Genomic DNA, 19,280 nt, shown 5'->3' with positions numbered 1-19,280 from the left:
ATATGCTCCGAAATGGCGCGATTTGAGATCAAATTGGTCCACAACGCTTTGATAATGATTTTAAATTAGATTACAAAAAAATAAAAATTTTAATGAAAAGCAAATATGTTGTTATAACAGATAAAATTAAAAAATGCGTTTCTGAACTTCCATGCATTTGGTGCAGAAACTTTTTTCGCGATAGAGAAAAATTGACACCGTATTTCATAATAGTTTTCCATGCTCTACACGGCTATGTGGTGGTATTTTTTTGGTTATAGCCCTAATGTACAAGTATGTACTAAACATCTGCAATTCTGACATATTTCTTTATTTATGCCTTTCCACGAGAATCCATGCTACGCTATGTTCTGTTGTATGAAACAGCAGGACAATGCTTAACAACCAACGAAATTTTCATTGCCAAGCCATGTCGATTCGCCTCACACACAACGACAGCTCACGAACTGAACAATCAAAGCGAATATTTAACGGTGTGTCAACAAATAGTTATACCTAACAATATTACAAAAGAAACTCGAAAAATTGTACATTATTTATTTAAACGCTGGAAGATTAAATAAGTCAATTTTAAAATAACAACAAGTGAGAAGAGGCTATAGTCGGTTCGGGGCCGACTATGTGATACCCTAAACCACTACCCCTGTGCATAATCTTTTCACCCGAAAACATTTCTTTTACGGAGATACGAAAGTTTTCACCTATCTGGCTTTTATACCAAATGACTTAAGGCGAACTGAACCAAAATAATTAATATTTAGTTTTATGTTTGACCACTCTCGACATCACCAACATCAATAGGCTTCTATCTCTGTGAGAAAATTTCGTGATGATCCGATCAAAATTCCGACCTGTAGTGTGATTGCAGAAAAAGTGGAAAAAAGAGATGCATTACCGACTATTGCGATATCTCTATTATTTGACCACCTACGCCAACCTAATTTGCATAATTTTAAAGATGGGATTTTCTACTTTCTTAGTCAGGCTTTGCTTTTAGAAGGTCCCCAACCAACGGTGTGATATCCGTCATTATTATTAAAATCGAAAAAATTAAATGTTGGTTTCTATTAGCGACTATTGCGATATCATCGTTGTGTGACCACCTACGACAACCTACGTTACATCGTTTCAAAGGTAATATTTTCTACTTTCATTGCCAAGTTTTGCTTTTTATATACCCCTTATAGACGCTGAGATATTTGCTTTGGAATAAAATGTAGACTTTTTCTCCAAATAACTTTTTTGCTTATTCCAACCCCTAATTATTATCCGACTATCACCAAAATCAATAGGCTTCTTCCTCTTCGGGACCCCCATCAACACCCAAAATTTCGTGACGATCCGATCAAAATTGCGACCTGTAGCTTGATTTCCAAAAAAATGGAAAAATGGGATGTATTACCAACTATTGCAATATCTCCGTTAGTTGGTCACCTACGCCGACCTTGTTTGCATCATTGTAAAGACGGGATTTTTTATTATCATAATCAGGCTTTGCTTTTGGAAAGTCCCCAACCAAAGCTGTGATATTCGTCATTATAATTAAAATCGCAAGAATGAAAATTTGGGTTTTATTTGCGACTATTGTAATATCTTCGTTGTTTGATCACCTACGAGAACTTACTTTACATCATTAGAAGGTGATATTTTCTACTTTCATTGTCGGGTCTTGCTTTTGGTATATCCCATATAGAAGCTAAGATATTCGCTTTGGAACAAAACGTTGTCTTTTTATCCAAATAAGTTTTTTGAACATTACGACCCCTAAATATTATCCGACCATCACCAAAGTCAATAGGCTTCTTCATCTGTGAGACCCCCATTAACCCTCAAAATTTCGTGACGATTCGATCAAAATTGCGACCTGTAGCGTGATTACAAGGTTTAGATGGACAGACGGACGGACTGGCGGACGGACACACATAGCCAGATCGACTCAGCTCGTCGAGACATTCATTTTGGTATATATAAGTATGGGTCTACGACCATTATTTCGATGCGTTACAAACTTTTTGGGCACAACCAACTTATAATACCCTCCCCACATAGTGGTGTAGGGTATAATAAAACAAATAATTAATTGTAAAATAAAAAAATTAATTCATAGAAATTTAATTTCACTTGAAGAATATACAAAATTCTTAAATTAAAAGTTATGAAAACTTGTAAAAAACAACAAACGAAATATTATTAGGAAATTCAATAACTAAAGACATGATGATAAAATTTAATAAATACATAAAATAATAAATAGTTATGAAATCAAATGAAAAAAATAAATGTTTAAATAGTTATAAGGAACACTTTTTTAAATTTATGTTATCATTCACAAAATAAATGACAGGCTTTAGAAAATATTCTTTCAGATGGCGCCGAAATAGCAGGTGTTTAGGTGAGGGAGGGGAAATCCATAGGTTTCTTCGATAGTTCAACGATAGCTCAGGTTACCGAATGTTGAGCAGTGGAGGGAGAAAAGAACAAGAGAAATAAAAACAACCAGTATCAATTCTTAATATAAATATGATTGTTGTTTATTGGTAGATGATTTCTTTTCTTACAACAAAGTAGATTACCTTTGTAATCGGGTGGTGGCGTCAGAGGCCTTTAAGTAATAACGCGTAGACGTTATTTCTCGACAAGTGCTAGATGACAAGTGAACGCAGAGGTTCTGAGTGATCGCAGAGGATCCCATGTCATATACTACTACAATTACAATTATTCCAGTGAGAGCAAAGTGTAACAAGGCGAGCAAACCGACAACAACCGATGCCCAGCGGCGATCCGCACACTACGGTATCCGCAGAGGGAATTGTAGAGGAGATGCCAGTGCGCCAATCAGCATCCGTGATTGATCGAGCAGGGGAAGTTGTGGGACAAAGTATCTAACTTATACATTGCCGCCCACCTTGATACACGTAAGCGTGGATCAACAAATTAAAGCTAGGAATAATTACAATAAAGATTAATAATATTATACCAATATGTCAGTAAGAAGATTCATGAACGTAAATTCAGATTTCAATGTGAGCTATAATTCAAATTACCGATTTCTATAAACGAGTAATTAAGAAATGATCGACTCCGATATTCGCTCGATTCAAGAATATGGAAACGAGTCACTGAACAATTCAAATTTAGTCTTCAAGATATAATAGTACAAGCGATTTATTTCCAGAATTGACTATTGAGGTCGATTTTCAATATCACTATCGGTTGCGAAGTTATGTGCTAGGAGCGGCACGAACTGAACCGGTAAGGAGGTACCCGAAAATAGATTTTTGGGCCAGCAACGAATGTAATACAATTTTAGGCGGTTCAGCTTCAAGTATCTTGGGATACAGATCAGCACCAAGTAGCAATTCTATTGGGCTGTCATCGAAAGAATCCGCTAATTCTAAATTAGGGATCTGAGCTTTCAATTTCGACATATGTGGAGGCGAGAACAATTTCTTTTTGACGTAAGGTGAAACTACTGCCGATGTTTCTATAATTCTAGACAAATTTATAGGGGACGACAACTTAAGAGAACAAACTTCCCTTGTTTTAGCAGATTTAGCGTTCTTAGTCACAGGAAGTGACGAAATTCCGATAGAATTCTTAAGGTTTTTAGACAAAATTGTTACCTCAGACGAAGGGTCAACAATTGCGCGTGCAGTGTACATTTTACCATTGTGAATTATATTTACTTTTGCGGTTCCCAAAAGCACATTACTATCTGAGGAATTAGGAACCGGGTGCTTGCGATTGCTTTTGTCAGATTTACAACGAGGTTCTCGACTTTTGACGTTTGTAAAAGCCGGAGAGTGACATTGTCTCGACAAAGAAGAGGTAAATACTCGACTTTTGACCTTAGTAAAAGCCGGATCTGAATTTGGTGGCGACAATTTACAATCAAAGGCTCGACTTTTGACATGTTTAAAAGCCGGAGCTGAGCTTGGTTGCGACAAAGTGGAATTAAGTTCTCGACTTTTGACATCAGTAAAAGCCGGAGAGGTCTTCAACGCTGGCGAGGCAACAACCTTTCGAATGTGTGGTCGGTGGAGAAGGCTGTGGTGCCTGTGCTTACAAGAGTTGCAACTATGTTTGCTGTTACAGTTTTTAACAGCATGGCCACGACATAAGCAATTTATGCAATAGTTATGTTTTTTCACAATCGAGAATTTGTCCTCAAATGATAATTTAACAAACTGGGGGCAGAGACGAAGAACGTTGATCTGGCAAGTACAAATTAGGCAAGTACTTGTCAACAAATTTGTGGATCGAGGGGGTGATACATTGTTAGATTTATGTACCGACAACAATTTATTAGAGGAACTAGATGAAATCACATTTTTAGGTGACACAAATTTTGTGGACTGATTTCCATACATGCTTTGAATACACAACAGTGTTTGTATCCTCTCTGTGAGGAAGGCATCTAAGTCTTTCCAAGAAGGCAAAGACGATTTGTTTTTGATGCTTTGCTCCCACAGAGTCAAAGTTAATTTAGGCAAACGCTGCAAACAAATATACGCAATTATTGGATCCCAATGATCCGTGACGACGTCATAGACGGTCATTGCAGCTAGACAACTATTGATACCGCGCTGAAGAATTTTCAAACCAGAACTAGTTTCTTTATTAAGAGATGGGAGAGCAAACAATTGTTTTAAGTGGCTATTCACCAGAATGCGCTTATTGTCGTACGTATCCGACAATGCTTTCCACGCTAAGGGGAAACTACAATTGGTGAGTGGAAATCTCGAAACGATTTCGCGAGCCTCACCGGAGGTTTTCTGTACTAAGTAGCACAGACGTTCAATGTCAGAAAGGCACAAATTTTTGATGAACAGAGTGGTGAATAGATCACGAAAAGACGGCCAAGACATAAAATCGCCAGCAAAAACATCAATGTCGATTGGTGGCAATGGTAAGCTGTGGGTATCGACAGGTGATGTGGAGTTAGCAACAGGGTCACTAGAGCAATTGCAAGGATTGCAAAAAGTTTCAGGTGGAGCAGGTACGGAGGGAGAAGTAGACTGCACAGGAACCGAGACAGGTTCGTCTAATGATAAATTGGGTTGAGTTTCTACTTCGGGAAGATTCAACGAATTTGTAGGAGGTGGTGAGATTTCTACCTGTGCAAGCATGTTGGGTGGTAAAACCGAAGCTAAAGATTTACTCGAAAGCAAACCTGGAGATTGCGTTTCTTTTGAAACGTTCAACAATTCATTTGGTGGAGGTGGTGAGATTGGGGAAGCTATAGATGATGATGGAGTTTCAGTGCCTGAAGATTTAAGGCGTTCAAGATGGCTGTCAATGGTAGACAAACACCGAATATAGGACAAGTAGGATGTACCATATTTTTCCTCGACGACATCAGTAACATCATCCTGTGCTGTGTCGGATGTCGTGAGGTAGATTTTGCACTCGTCATAAGCGCACTTGACTTTGTGCCACGATTTTTGAAATTCTGAACTGCGAATTTCGAGATTATAGACATTATATGTGGACTCATTAATCCGTTCAAAGGATGCTACAAATTTCAAAAATATGTCTGAAGCTCTAACAAAACGAGTGAGTGGGGTGACTGACATTTTGAAGTTTTAATGCACAAAAATCACCGAAAATCTACAATTTAATTTGCAACAAACTACGAGAAGTGGTGAAAAGAGGAGATTCAGTTGAAGCACAAATTGCTATAGCTCAAAGGAAATAAGAAATTTCCACAAAAACCTCCAGAATTGTACAAATGCAAAAGAATAATAGCAACGGGTGATAATATTTGAAATTATAGTAGGACAAAATACGAGAAAATTTGAAGAATCTTCCTCAGGGCGATCAAAAACTACTTTAATTTGGCCAAAAAATGCAAAAAAGTTTCAACTATACAAGAATGTATATGGTGCTACCAAGTGTAGGGTGTTTGATAAGGTGAGATAAGCCAATTGTAGGGTGTAGTTGTCCAAAATCCAGAGACAAATAAGTTATTAATATGAAAACTTTATTGTTTGCACCAGAAAATCAACGCAAATCAACTAATTGGTCTGAAATATATATTGTTAGGTTGACAAGTTGGTGCAAAGTATGCCAAAAGTAGGGTTATTTTGTCCAAAAATACCAAAATCCCTACGGAGACTCAACGAATTTTCCAAAATATATAATAAATATTGCCAAAAACAATATTAAAATGTCGAAAAACGATTATTTTTCACGAATGTTCTCTGCTAGATATATGTGCAAAAATGCCGAGTGTAGGGTGAATTTGTCCAAAAATTCCAAAAACCCTACTGCTAATTAATTAGATTTCAAAAAATTATCGAAAAATAATTTTCAAAATTAATTATTAAAAAAAAAACTATTTGTGCTATTTTACCCCACTGTGCTAACCACACAAGCGACGCTAGCAGAGAAATGGCTGTGTGTGAACGGCGAAACTCCCACTGAACAACAGACGTTGTAAACGACCAAGCAGGGTGTGGTGCTGATGAGCAGAATTTTGTTGGTATTTTTACAACGTAACTAAAAAAGACGCTTCAAAAAGGCGGGAAGAGATATGTACATTGTTGGTAGAATTACAATGTAATTTCTCAAACTAGAATAATTACCTGGGAAAATGGAAAAACGAATGTGTTTGGTTGGGATCTATAGTATAGATTCTATACAACAAAGAAATGAAATGCAGCGAGAATTTGGATGGTGCGTTGTTATTGTAAATTTGGCTGTGCAAATTTTCAAAGGGTTTTATGTAAACCGAGGGGGAATAACAAACGCCAAATATTTTTGGATGGAGAGAATCGTACCAACAACTAATACCAAACGACAATGTGCAATGTGTGTTGTTGTTAAATTTGCCAATGCAAATTTTCAAGAAAAGTTCTTCGTTAGAAAAGATCCTTGGGGAATAACAACAATAACAAATAAATGAGAGCTAGATCAGTGCGTGTAATAATTTAATTACACGAGAGCAAGAGTGATTGGAAGTTGACGATGTTGTTATTGCAAATATTACAAACATATTTGCAAGTTCTCAGTTAAAATGAGAAGAGCCACAATTCGAATTTTACAAAGTAACAACACCGAATGCTTTCTTTGTATGATCAACGCGACGTTGGGTGATCAGTACAACAAAAGAAAATAGCAAGTTTAGCAACAACTAAGGTGTTGTGTAGTAGGAAAGCAAGTATTAATACAAGAAGTGTTAATATGAGTCGACCAATATGAACTTTTAGCTACAATTGGGGATTACAATGAGAATAGGCGATTGGAAGTAATGAGAGTTCGTTGTTATGATGAGACCAAATTGTAAGGAGCAAATCAAACAAAAATAACAACGCCAAATGATTTGTACGATCAACGCGACGTCGGATGATCGGTACAACAACGATTTAGACAAAATTTGTGTGGACTGTATGAAGGGGGGATGAAGGCAACGAATTTATTGCACTCGCGTAGGGCGATTGAAATTCGACCAATGCTTTTTTATAATGCTCAAATTAGTAACCGAAACAAAAACGAAAAATACTAACACTCGCGGGTAGCTCACTTTTTTTTGGAAATCTGAGTTTACGTACCTGGTGTTAGTGATTTGTTGATGTAATAATATCAATTATATGTGACGTGAGATGATCCAATGATTTCTCCGTGCAAAGCAACAACAAAAGCTTCAATTCTCGTTCAAGAGAGAGGGAGCAACAACAATACTGGCGTCTATCTGGCTCGATGCGACCAATGTTTAGGTGAGGGAGGGGAAATCCATAGGTTTCTTCGATAGTTCAACGATAGCTCAGGTTACCGAATGTTGAGCAGTGGAGGGAGAAAAGAACAAGAGAAATAAAAACAACCAGTATCAATTCTTAATATAAATATGATTGTTGTTTATTGGTAGATGATTTCTTTTCTTACAACAAAGTAGATTACCTTTGTATTCGGGTGGTGGCGTCAGAGGCCTTTAAGTAATAACGCGTAGACGTTATTTCTCGACAAGTGCTAGATGACAAGTGAACGCAGAGGTTCTGAGTGATCGCAGAGGATCCCATGTCATATACTACTACAATTACAATTATTCCAGTGAGAGCAAAGTGTAACAAGGCGAGCAAACCGACAACAACCGATGCCCAGCGGCGATCCGCACACTACGGTATCCGCAGAGGGAATTGTAGAGGAGATGCCAGTGCGCCAATCAGCATCCGTGATTGATCGAGCAGGGGAAGTTGTGGGACAAAGTATCTAACTTATACAGCAGGAGTTGCGAATATTGACGCACTCAGCTTATGTAGGTATGGAAAATCCTTCTTATGGGACTCCCACCATACCAATAAATCGAAATTTATATTATACACAACTGTCTGCGCGTTGTACCTTTCCCTGGTATTGTCATTGATGAGCTCTGGACGTAAGTGTTGAAGATATCTTCTTCCACATCAGTCGAAATGAATATCGTTTGAAAAAAAATTCGTACAACCCTGTCATTATTTTGCATTTTTCGTGAGTTGTGATCAATTTCTGGAGCGTATTGGTAGAAGGAAACAGAAATAGGACTACATTATGTACGTTGAAAATGATGATCTATCACAAGCTGGATGTAGTGTATAAATTTTATTTTTAACTTTTGGATAATATCAGAGTTTGATACTTGTGTCAACATATTTTTTAATTTGTGGATCTGAGAAATCACGCATTATGCCTCAATAATTTTGAAGCACATTTCACAATTCACTTGAAATTTTTCATACTGAAACCACAAGGACACAGCCTTTTAATTGAAGAACGTATGCGATTCCCCGGCCAAGCAACATCAAACATTTTTCAACGGTGGCAAAATACCCCTCAGTAATGTTGGCGATATTTCCTGAGTATTTCAGCCTTGAGAAACTTCTCCATAAGTTGTGTCTTAAGACACGCCGCACAATGGTTCAGGAATCGATTTTCCTGGCCAAAAATCAAAATTTTGTTTTGTCAAAGATATTTAATTTCTATATGGTATTCGACAGTAAACAACTATTGGAAGGTGTGGGCGTGGCGTGCCACTAAAGACGAGCAATTTCCCCATTTTTGGGAAAAACGTAATTTTTTGCAAATTTCTGGAGAAAGACGAAGTTATTTCTCTGAAACTATAACAGTTATTGTGTTCATTGTTTTTTTGTAAGGTAGGTAGGATTGTGGCCTTTAAAAATCGTTTTAGTAAATTACCGTGGCGTTTACACAACACAATCTATTTTATTTTTCCTCGGGTACTAAATTTTATGAAATTCCAAATTTAGTGGACTAGAACTTTTGTGGAACAACATGGCACAAAGTTCTGTTTTCACAGAAAGATGCCCGAAAGTCTCCTCTTCCAGCCTATATATACTTTTGTACCCGTCCCGTTCCGTCCGTTTAACACTTTTTTCAATTTATTGAAAATACTTGGGTAAAAATGTGTGTTTTTCTATACTGTTTCCATATGAATTACAGTTTTTTGACACAAATTACAACTTTTTTTGAGTATATGAGTTTTTATACGATTTATATAAGCTTTATTAAAACCCAATGAGAATTTTTAAAATATTTTTTTACAAATTTTTGAAAAAAAAAATTTTTCGAAATTTTTTCGATTTTTTTTTAGTTTTTTTGATAATTATTTTGTTTATTTGTTGGTGTTTGACCATCTTTAATACATAGGAAAATATAAAAACCACAAAAACACTCATATTTTGATGAAAAATAGTTAAAAAACTCAAAAGTTTAACTTTGACCTTGAATTTCTCTGCAACTACCGGACCGAACTTTACCGCTTATAATTCGTCTGAAAGCTGATTGTGTTATCTGTCTAACAAAAAAAGAATTATGAATATATCTCTATCCGTTCAAAAGTTACAGAATTTTGACCCGGAAAAAACGATTCTGAACCACTGTGCGCCGTTGGGACTCGGCGATTAACAGTAGATCCCATATCATTGAGCTAAATATGAATCGGGGTGCACTCATTGATATGAGAGAAGTTTCCCTTGTCCCGTATGGGATGTTGTGGAACAAGGTTTTGTTTGTGTTTCCATAACATGCGAAAAGCTACTTATTTTTATAACGATACCAGTTTTCCTTTATGATATCGAAAAATACTAAAAAAAACTTAGCAGATTTTCGCAGTACTGGAACAGACAAAAAATAATTGTACAATAGAATGTCCCAAAATACATATTAGCATTTCTATGTAATTTCCATTCTCCAAAATATTCAACGAGTTAGACAGAGAACCTTCAATGTCAAAGACTGAAGGAAAATATTTTGTTAACTCAAACAAAGAAATGTAAGGAATCAAGAATTTCATAATGAGTCTGAACGAAATAAAATAATGGCATTTCCCTTTTTTCTTATCAAAAAAAATTACTCAATTTTCGCTGAATTCTTGTTGTTGGCCTTGCACCCACCAAGAAGCAAACATTCATTTACAACATAATTTGCTCAATATGTGTCGTTTCTATACTGACGGAGATTTTCTCATGCCATGTACACTACAAAATTAAAAATACAGTTGCAACAACAGCAACAAAAGCATACACCAACTAAAAAACAACATTCAAATAAATAAGACTTGTGTCTTAAGTTGGCCCTACGACATGGCTAACATTCAACTATATGAATGCAGAGTGGTCCACAAATGTTTAAAGTCCACAGCCCAGAAACGAAAACGTTGTACTTATTTTTCGTTTACTCTCAGCTGTGTTGCACTGAAATTTTCATGTACACCAGTTAGTAAGAACATCCTTATTTACAGATAGATTTATACCAATTCTTGGAAGTGTTTATGTATGTATGTGAGAGAGGATGTGCATTTTGGCTTATACCACAAGTATATATTCCGTTATTGTATGTTGAAACCAGCGTACGTAAAAATACTGTATGAAACATTTCCAATGGTTTCGTTTCGAAAATCGCTGTTGGTCGAAATCGCTGTTTTGTTTCATTTTGTTTACATTCGTGAATGCGAACTAAACGAATAGTGAAAAGTTCTCAATTCCACAAAAACGAAAAAGTTCAAAACACATGAATGATTCGTTTGGTGGTTGGAAACATCAACCGTAGTACTCGTATGTTTCAAGCATTTTGATGTTAGTTGATAGGGTTGTTAAGCAATCAAATCGCACAACAGATGTTTCGTTTTGTGTCGGTGGTGAATGAAACAGCTCGTCAAATCATAGCCGAAGAACATTTCAGTAATAGTACGGTTTTCATATTTTTGCATTGAAAAGTTTGTGCCTTTGTGAGATTGGTACGGGAATCGTTTTGTTTCTTTGCGTTCATTGGTTGAAACTTTGGTTATGGTACTCTGAAAGTCTCTTGCATTGCGGGTGGTGTCAAATGTTGAAAACGTTGGCAGGTTGCTTAATTGGTTTGTGCCGTCGTAGTGATAATGTTATTAATGACATCAAGAGTATTCAGTTTGTTTTAGAGTGTTTTTGCTTGCCATAACCATCTCCTTTGTAAATTACACTGTGACACAAAATGGAACTCAAAGTCTGGGGGTGGAAAATTTCTTTTGGATATGAAAGTCCTTGATGAATATACTAAGAACTCAAAAGGAAATTTTCGCCATAGGTCAAGTTTCTAAGATATCGCGCGATGAAGTTTTTGATTTTTTCCCTATAGTACTTGGGAAAATAGCTCCATATCTCTGTTTGGCGTTGTTGTAGCTTCATTTTGAGGTGACAGTCAAATCGATTGGCGAATCTTTTTGTAGAACATTTCATTCTTGTAACTCAATGCTTTTTATGTCCTTTTCGTCCTTTATTTCTTGAACCGTAGTGAAAGTACCAGAAGATGAGATTTTTCAGCATCCAAATATTCTACAAAAATGTTGCTCAGAAGATTTAAGGTACGGTTCTTTTTGGCAACTAATCAATATTGTCCCGCTTTCATTGTCCTTTTTTATGTTTACTCGGTTTTGGTTCAGAAAAAAACTATGTTTGATTTTTCTGTATATTCGGCATTGGTTATTTATTGGTATGTAGACTCAGCAATTAGTTATTTCCTATGTAGGCATCTGGGGTGCTTCTGAAATATTTGCCACAAATAGCTCTTGTAATGATGAACACGTTAATAACAAATTTTGTTGGTGGATAGATCCGGTTATCTCAATTTTTGAACCGGATATTCCGACATTAAAACGGATTTTTGAACCGGTTTTAAGTAACCGATTAAACTTATATGTGTACCGTTAAAAAGCTTATAGAGTTGTCAATCAAATTAAATTAATTCGTTTATGAAAACTTTGCTAGTTGCGGTTCTAGAACAATAAACCCGTTTTCTTAAACCTTTTTTAAGGAAAAATATCAGTACGCGCAAATATGGTGATCAAAGGCTGGGGGCGAACAATTCTTTTTGGCGATGAAAGTCTATGAAGATAATATTACGAACCCGGAAGGACAATTATGCCGTAGGTCAAACTTTTGAGTTATAGCGAAATGCATTCTTTCTTGACAAACTATACATACCTACATGACAAAAAACATAACGAAAGTTGATCGCGCCATAACTCAGAAGTTTGACCTACGGCATAGCTGTCCTTCCGGGTTCGTAATATTATCTTCATAGACTTTCATCGCCAAAAAGAATTGTTCGCCCCCTAGCCTTTGATCACCATATTTGCGCGTACTGATATTTTTCCTTAAAAACGGTTTAAGAAAACGGTTTTTTTGTTCTAGAACTGCAACTAGCAAAGTTTTCATAAACGAATTAATTTAATTTGATTGACAACTCTATAAGCTTTTGAACGGTATACATATATGTAAGTTTAATCGGTTACTTAAAACCGGTTCAAAAATCCGTTTTAATGTCGGAATGTCCGGTTCAAAAATTGAGATAACCGGATCTATCCTCCAACAAAATTTGTTATTAACGTGTTCATCATTACAAGAGCTATTTGTGGCAAATATTTCAGAAGCACCCCAGACCTACATAAGCAATAACTAATTGCTAAGTCTACATACCAATAAATAACCAATGCCGAATATACAGAAAAATCAAACATAGTTTTTTTCTGAACCAAAACCGAGTAAACATCAAAAAGGACAATGAAAGCGGGACAATATTGATTAGTTGCCAAAGAGAGCCGTACCTTAAATCTTCTGAGCAACATTTTTGTAGAATATTTGGATGCTGAAAAATCTCATCTTCTGGTACTTTCACTATTGAGTTAGAAGAATGAAATGTTCTACAAAAAGATTCGCCAATCGATTTGACTGTCACCTCAAAATGAAGCTACAACAACGCCAAACAGAGATATGGAGCTATATTCCAAGTATTATAGGGAAATTAAAAACTTCATCGCGCGATATCTCAGAAACTTGACCTATGGCAAAATTTTCCTTTTGGGTTCTTAGTATACTCATCAAGGGCTTTCATCCCCAAAAGAAATTTTCCACCCCCCCAAAAATGCTGCTGCACAGTGTTAGTAGACCACAAGGACTATTTCGTTCAGGTCGCTTTTTTTGATGATGTGGTTATTCTTGTCGTTACATCAACAAATATCTTTATGTTGATTTTGTTTCCATCATATTGTGTAAAATGTAAGGCTGTATTATGGTACCACTTCAACAGCACAAGCCTCGAATTTAAACGAATATAAATATTAGAATGTAAAAATTAGTAGCACTTGCATTTTTCAGAGATCACTTACGAGGTTTCCAAGGTGGTTTAGGATATTTACATATCCCAACAGGAAATTATGAATGTCAAACACCGATTATAACTGTCCTATTAGCTTTGCTGACAGCAAAGTGATCACTCTTACGAAGGTCGATGGTCACTACGTGATATGGGTTTCGAAATATTAAAGTCCTTTGTTTTCGTGGCTTTATTGTTGTTACATATGTATCTTGTTTATACATGATTTAGCATTAAAACAAATCACTTTTTGATGTTAATACACGCGACAGTTGACTTTTCAATTAAACCACAACGAGCGTGTTAATTGCCACAATTTGTTGCAATATTGTATGACAAAAAAAAAAAAAAAAAAAAAACGACGACGAAAATACACAAATACACACGTAGCCCTATGTATGCATTGCTTGTGATGGTGAATAATTGTCGTATAATCACACTCACTTAGGCATCTAACACCTCAAACGACACGTTCAAACAATCAGCAAACAAACAACACACATGCAGTGTGTAACGTGACACATACAAAATTAGTTCATGCTACAACTGCCACAACTCGAGAAGACGGCAACTAACTCAAAGATCACTGCCACACATAAAGTGAAACTAGAACTGAAACATGTGGTTGTCAACTCCCCTGAAGCTGTACTAAAAAGGAGGGAAATTGCACCTCATCATGTGCATCGAATTGTTGCAATATTACTGGGCCACGCCCACTTGTCCGCTACCAAAGCAAACTGAAAAACACGAAATATATATGAAAATTAACCACAAATAAGCAATTTGTCGCGGTTATTGTTTGTCACATTGTCTCACCACCAACAAACACAACCATTATTGCCAATTTGGGTTATCAATGCCTTAGTGTCACCAATATATTTATGCTAATCATTTTTTATGGTTGTGCCAAGTCATTCTGTTATGATTTTTTTATTGTCAATCCAATAAAAAATTTCAAAAGGTAAGGGTAATTAACTACCGACGCTAATGGCCAGATAAAATGCAAAATAAAAACGAAACCAATGTCAATAAAACATTCTCCTTTCATAAAATTATTACAAACAAGTGTATCTTTGAATAAACTTCATCTTAAAAAGTGATTATATGCACGGCTGCTCACTTGGATAGAACTCCCTACCAATTTTTTTCAACCTCCATTTATTTCGATTTGTACAAGATATGAAGTGTTAACAATTTTTTATATTTTGTATTCTAATCCGACTTATATAAGAATTATACACTGAAAGAAAAAGCTTCATAATATAAACGAAATCTTACGTTCCATCAATGAAATTTGTCATTGATTTTGAGCCAACGTAGAGCTTCACTGAATAAACGAAAAATGTTTCATTGAGTTTCATTGAAGTAAAATTAACGAATTTGTTCATTATTGCAATGAAACTTCTTCATTGATGCAATGAAATTTCTTCATTAATGCAATGAAACTTCTTCATTGATGCAATGAAATATCTTCATTAATGAAATGAAACTTTTTCATTGATGCAATGAAACCTCTTCATTAGTGCAATGAAACTTCTTCATTGATGCAATGAAACCTTTTCATTAGTACAATGAAAAATCTTCTTTAATGCAATGAAACTTCTTCATTATTGCAATGAAATACTTTCATTAATATAATGAAATACTTTCATTAATATAATGAAATACTTTCATTAGTACAATGAAATACTTTCATTAATGCAATGAAATATTTTCATTGGTGAAATGAAATACTTTCATTAATGTAAAGAAATACTTTCTTTAATGCAATGAGGCCTTACGTTTGCTCAAAATCAATGATACATTTCATTGATGTAACGTAAGATTTCATTTATTTTATGAAGTCATTTCATACTCACATAATGCATAAAAATTAAATATGCTAAATTCATTTTATTGCAATTAGTTTTGACCATGGATACAATACGTCATTTTTGATTCTTTAGGTATTAACTAAATACATTAATGATACCATTGGTCGTTGTCATCTGTAAGTAAAATTGAAAGAATAAACAATTTGTTACTAAATAACTGGTTTTCTACACAATAACTTACCTTCATATTTTGCCGCTCAGTCATCCCCTGTGTACTTCCATGATGTTGGGATACCGCATACAAAGTTCACATAAAATAACTGTACATATAAAAACTACATGAAAGAGTTTTAGTTTAATATTTGTATTTTCTTTTCACATTAAACACTTCATACCTACTTTCAACGAAGTTTATGATCCTATTGGGCGTTGTCGCCATTAAGTTAAATTGAAAATCATAAAAACTGTTAGTAATTTATTTGTCTTTATTTGTCGCTCTTGGCATTTTCTCCGTCATTCCATTCTTCTTTAGATTTTCTATTGCATGCATCTATTACAAAGAGAAAAACCTAATAAATGTAAATTCACTTATATAAACAAATGAATACATAAAACTTAACAGAAATAGTTTGTCCAATATTTACATACTTACTTCTCTAAGTTAAAAACACGAATCGTAAAATTTTTATTCATCCGCACATGGCGGCGTTATAATGTCAACTAAAACAATGTTGTTGACAATTTGCTGATTAACTTTTTGGCTGACAGGGTTGTTTTGCCTAATCTTGTTTTCTGCTTGTTAAACGCACACACGCACACTCACACTGCACAGCTGGAATTTACTTCATAACAACAATGAAATACATAACAAGGAACGACAGAGAATAACATACCGAGAGAATAAGCCTTGATACCCAAGTAGAAAAAATGAGACAAACATTTTAATGAGAATGAATATGTATGTATATCAAAGCCAATCGCTAGTAAAGCAAGTAACGAATTTTTGTACAGTTACGCTTTTAGAGACGCTTCTGCTAATATTCGTACATACATACACTACCGCTCACTTGAATAGAACCCCCCTGCAAAATTTTTTTCAACCTCCATTTTTTCCGAATTATACAAGATATAAAATTATTAAGTTTTATTATATTTTGCTTCTTGTGTTTAGAGTAAACTTAGTCATTCATTTGCATTCAAATCCAATTTTTATAAGAATTATGCATGGAAAACAAAATAAAGTAAAAAATTGAAGTAAAAAAATTGGCTCATTTGAATAGAACCCCCCTTTAAAACTTGGGAATACAGAAAGATTGTAGTAGAATATCGATGCATATTTACTCTATATTGAAAACGAAGTACTTTCAGTAATATTCAGTAAAAGTATATCCCTCCTGATTAAGGATACACCCGTACATCCTGCTTTGGCAAGGATTCTTTAAATAATCGGGTGTAATGCTCAACAAAGCTTGCTTTTTTCATTCAACAAGTTTATTTTTTGAAAGGGTGCTGTCTCCTTTAGTCGCATATTTTACGCATAAATCATTCCCATACATTTTAGAGAATATTTACCACTGTAGAATATGGCGGTCCCGCAAGGACATCCGCATTTCTTTTCAAAATTTTAAGTTTTTATGACTCGAAGTGTATAAACGTTTATAAAATCATGATGAAATTTCCACACGGGATATCCAAAAATGTTACTCACTACTGGGTATGTCTGTTTCAGAATTCCTTTGTAAATTGTCGTGTGCATTTAGGGCGAAAGAAATTGACGCCCAAGTCCTTCATAATTAGTAAGGACTATCCTTATTAAGTAAACAATTTCATAACTATAGAACTATTTTTTTCGCGTCTATTGAATGGAAGACCATTTTCTAAATTGTTTCTGTAGCGATGAATGTGCTTTTATGGTGCTGGAAGGCATTACTAATTATTAAGGACATGAGCGTCAATTTATTTCACCTTGTCGTACGCATTAGACAATTGATAAAGGAGTTCTGAAACACACATATCCAGTAGTGAGTAACATTTTTGGATATCCCGTGTGGAAATTTCATCACGATTTTATAAACGTTTGCACACTTCGAGTCATAAAAACTTAAAATTTTGAAAAGAAATGCGGATGTCCTTGCGGGACCGCCATATTCTACAGTGGTAAATATTCTCTAAAATGTATGGGAATGATTTATGCGTAAAATATGCGACTAAAGGAGACAGCACCCTTTCAAAAAATAAACTTGTTGAATGAAAAAAGCAAGCTTTGTTGAGCATTACACCCGATTATTTAAAGAATCCTTGCCAAAGCAGGATATACGGGTGTATCGTTAATCAGGAGGGATATACATTTACTGAATATTATTGAAAGTACTTCGTTTTCAATATAGAGTAAATATGCATCGATATTCTACTACAATCTTTCTGTATTCCCAAGTTTTAAAGGGGGGTTCTATTCAAATGATCCAATTTTTTTACTTCAATTTTTCACTTTATTTTGTTTTCCTTGCATAATTCTTATAAAAATTGGATTTGAATGCAAATGAATGACTATGTTTACTCCAAACACATGAAGCAAAATATAATAAAACCTAAAAATCGCATATCTTGTATAATTCGGAAAAAATGGAGGTTGAAAAAAATTTTGCAGGGGGGTTCTATTCAAGTGAGCGGTAGTGTATGTATGTATGTTTGATGTATGTGATTCTATACACACACATATGTATGTACTTGGCAGATTTATAAATGTGTACTGTTTATGATTGTGGAAAACTTAAAACATTTGTTTAATAAAGAAAAATAATATAGATAAGATTTCAGACCCTTTTTTCATTCCGCAAAATAGTATTGGGAACTTCAGAAATGTTTCAATTATTTAATGAAACTCTTGCATTTATTTAATGAAAATATTTCATTTATTCAATGAAACTGTTTCATTTATTTAATGAAACTATTTCATTTATTTAATGAAACTATATCATTAATTTTTGAGCCAAATAAAAACATCATATATATCCAATTTTTCACCATTTTCTTAAAAGATTGAATACTAGTTTTTTAAGCACATACTATTTAGCACAGTTTCAATACTCACATATTTTTTAAAATTTAAAGAAATTAGAAGATTCATTACATCAAATACGTTTCATTTATTCAATGAAACCAAAAATCATTAAATTTTAGTTAACGTAAGGTTTCATAGCATTTAATAAACATTTCATTGTATTAATGTAACATTTCATAGCATCAATGAAAAATAATCAATGAAACCCGTTCATTGATACAACGAAGCATTTTTCTTTCAGCGAAAGCAAAATAAAGTCAAAAAATCAAGTAAAAATTTGGCTCGTTTGAATAGAACCCCCTTTCAAACATCAGAAATATTGTATTAGAATTTCGATTGTATACTGAAAACGAAGTACTTTCAGTAATATATAATATAAGTAATATTTGTAAGGATTATTTTAATAGTCAAGTATAATGCCTGACAAATTTTGTTATATTCCTTCAACAAGTTCAGTTTTGGGAGCGTACTGTATACTAGAGTCGTAGATTTTACCACGTCCACACCGAAAGTCACTGTTTCTAGAGAAATCTTGAATCGGTTTTGTTGGTGATTCCCGATAGAGAATTCTTGGAAGAGAATTATAGTCAGTCTTAACACAAATTTGTCGATACAATTGAGATGTCTGAATTAAAAACGAAATTAAATACTCGCTAACGAAGATTCTAAAGTACAAATTCCAGTTGTTAAGCGTATCTTTCAGACTATTTCCGTTAGAAGTTTTATTGGAAGCATTGTTGTCTGCTTTTCAAGGTTGATGACCGGATAGTGAAGCAAATAAC

General features: G+C 34.6%; 1 long non-coding RNA gene across 1 annotated transcript; it reads right to left on the bottom strand.

Annotated features, from left to right (window-relative positions):
- Window positions 1–2,076: 2,076 nt before the first annotated feature.
- LOC141399123 (uncharacterized) lies at window positions 2,077–7,981 on the bottom strand. The gene is made up of 2 exons (XR_012411775.1): window positions 7,554–7,981; window positions 2,077–2,940 (listed from the first exon to the last, which is right to left on the bottom strand). It is a non-coding gene; the product is annotated as an uncharacterized lncRNA (long non-coding RNA).
- Between the last annotated feature and the right edge of the window lie 11,299 nt (window positions 7,982–19,280).

Source organism: Musca autumnalis, unplaced genomic scaffold (assembly GCF_047663935.1).
Source record: "Musca autumnalis isolate F117 unplaced genomic scaffold, ASM4766393v1 scaffold_3, whole genome shotgun sequence".
NCBI classification, from domain to species: Eukaryota; Metazoa; Arthropoda; class Insecta; order Diptera; family Muscidae; genus Musca; species Musca autumnalis.
This window is presented reverse-complemented; position numbering and strand designations above follow the sequence as displayed.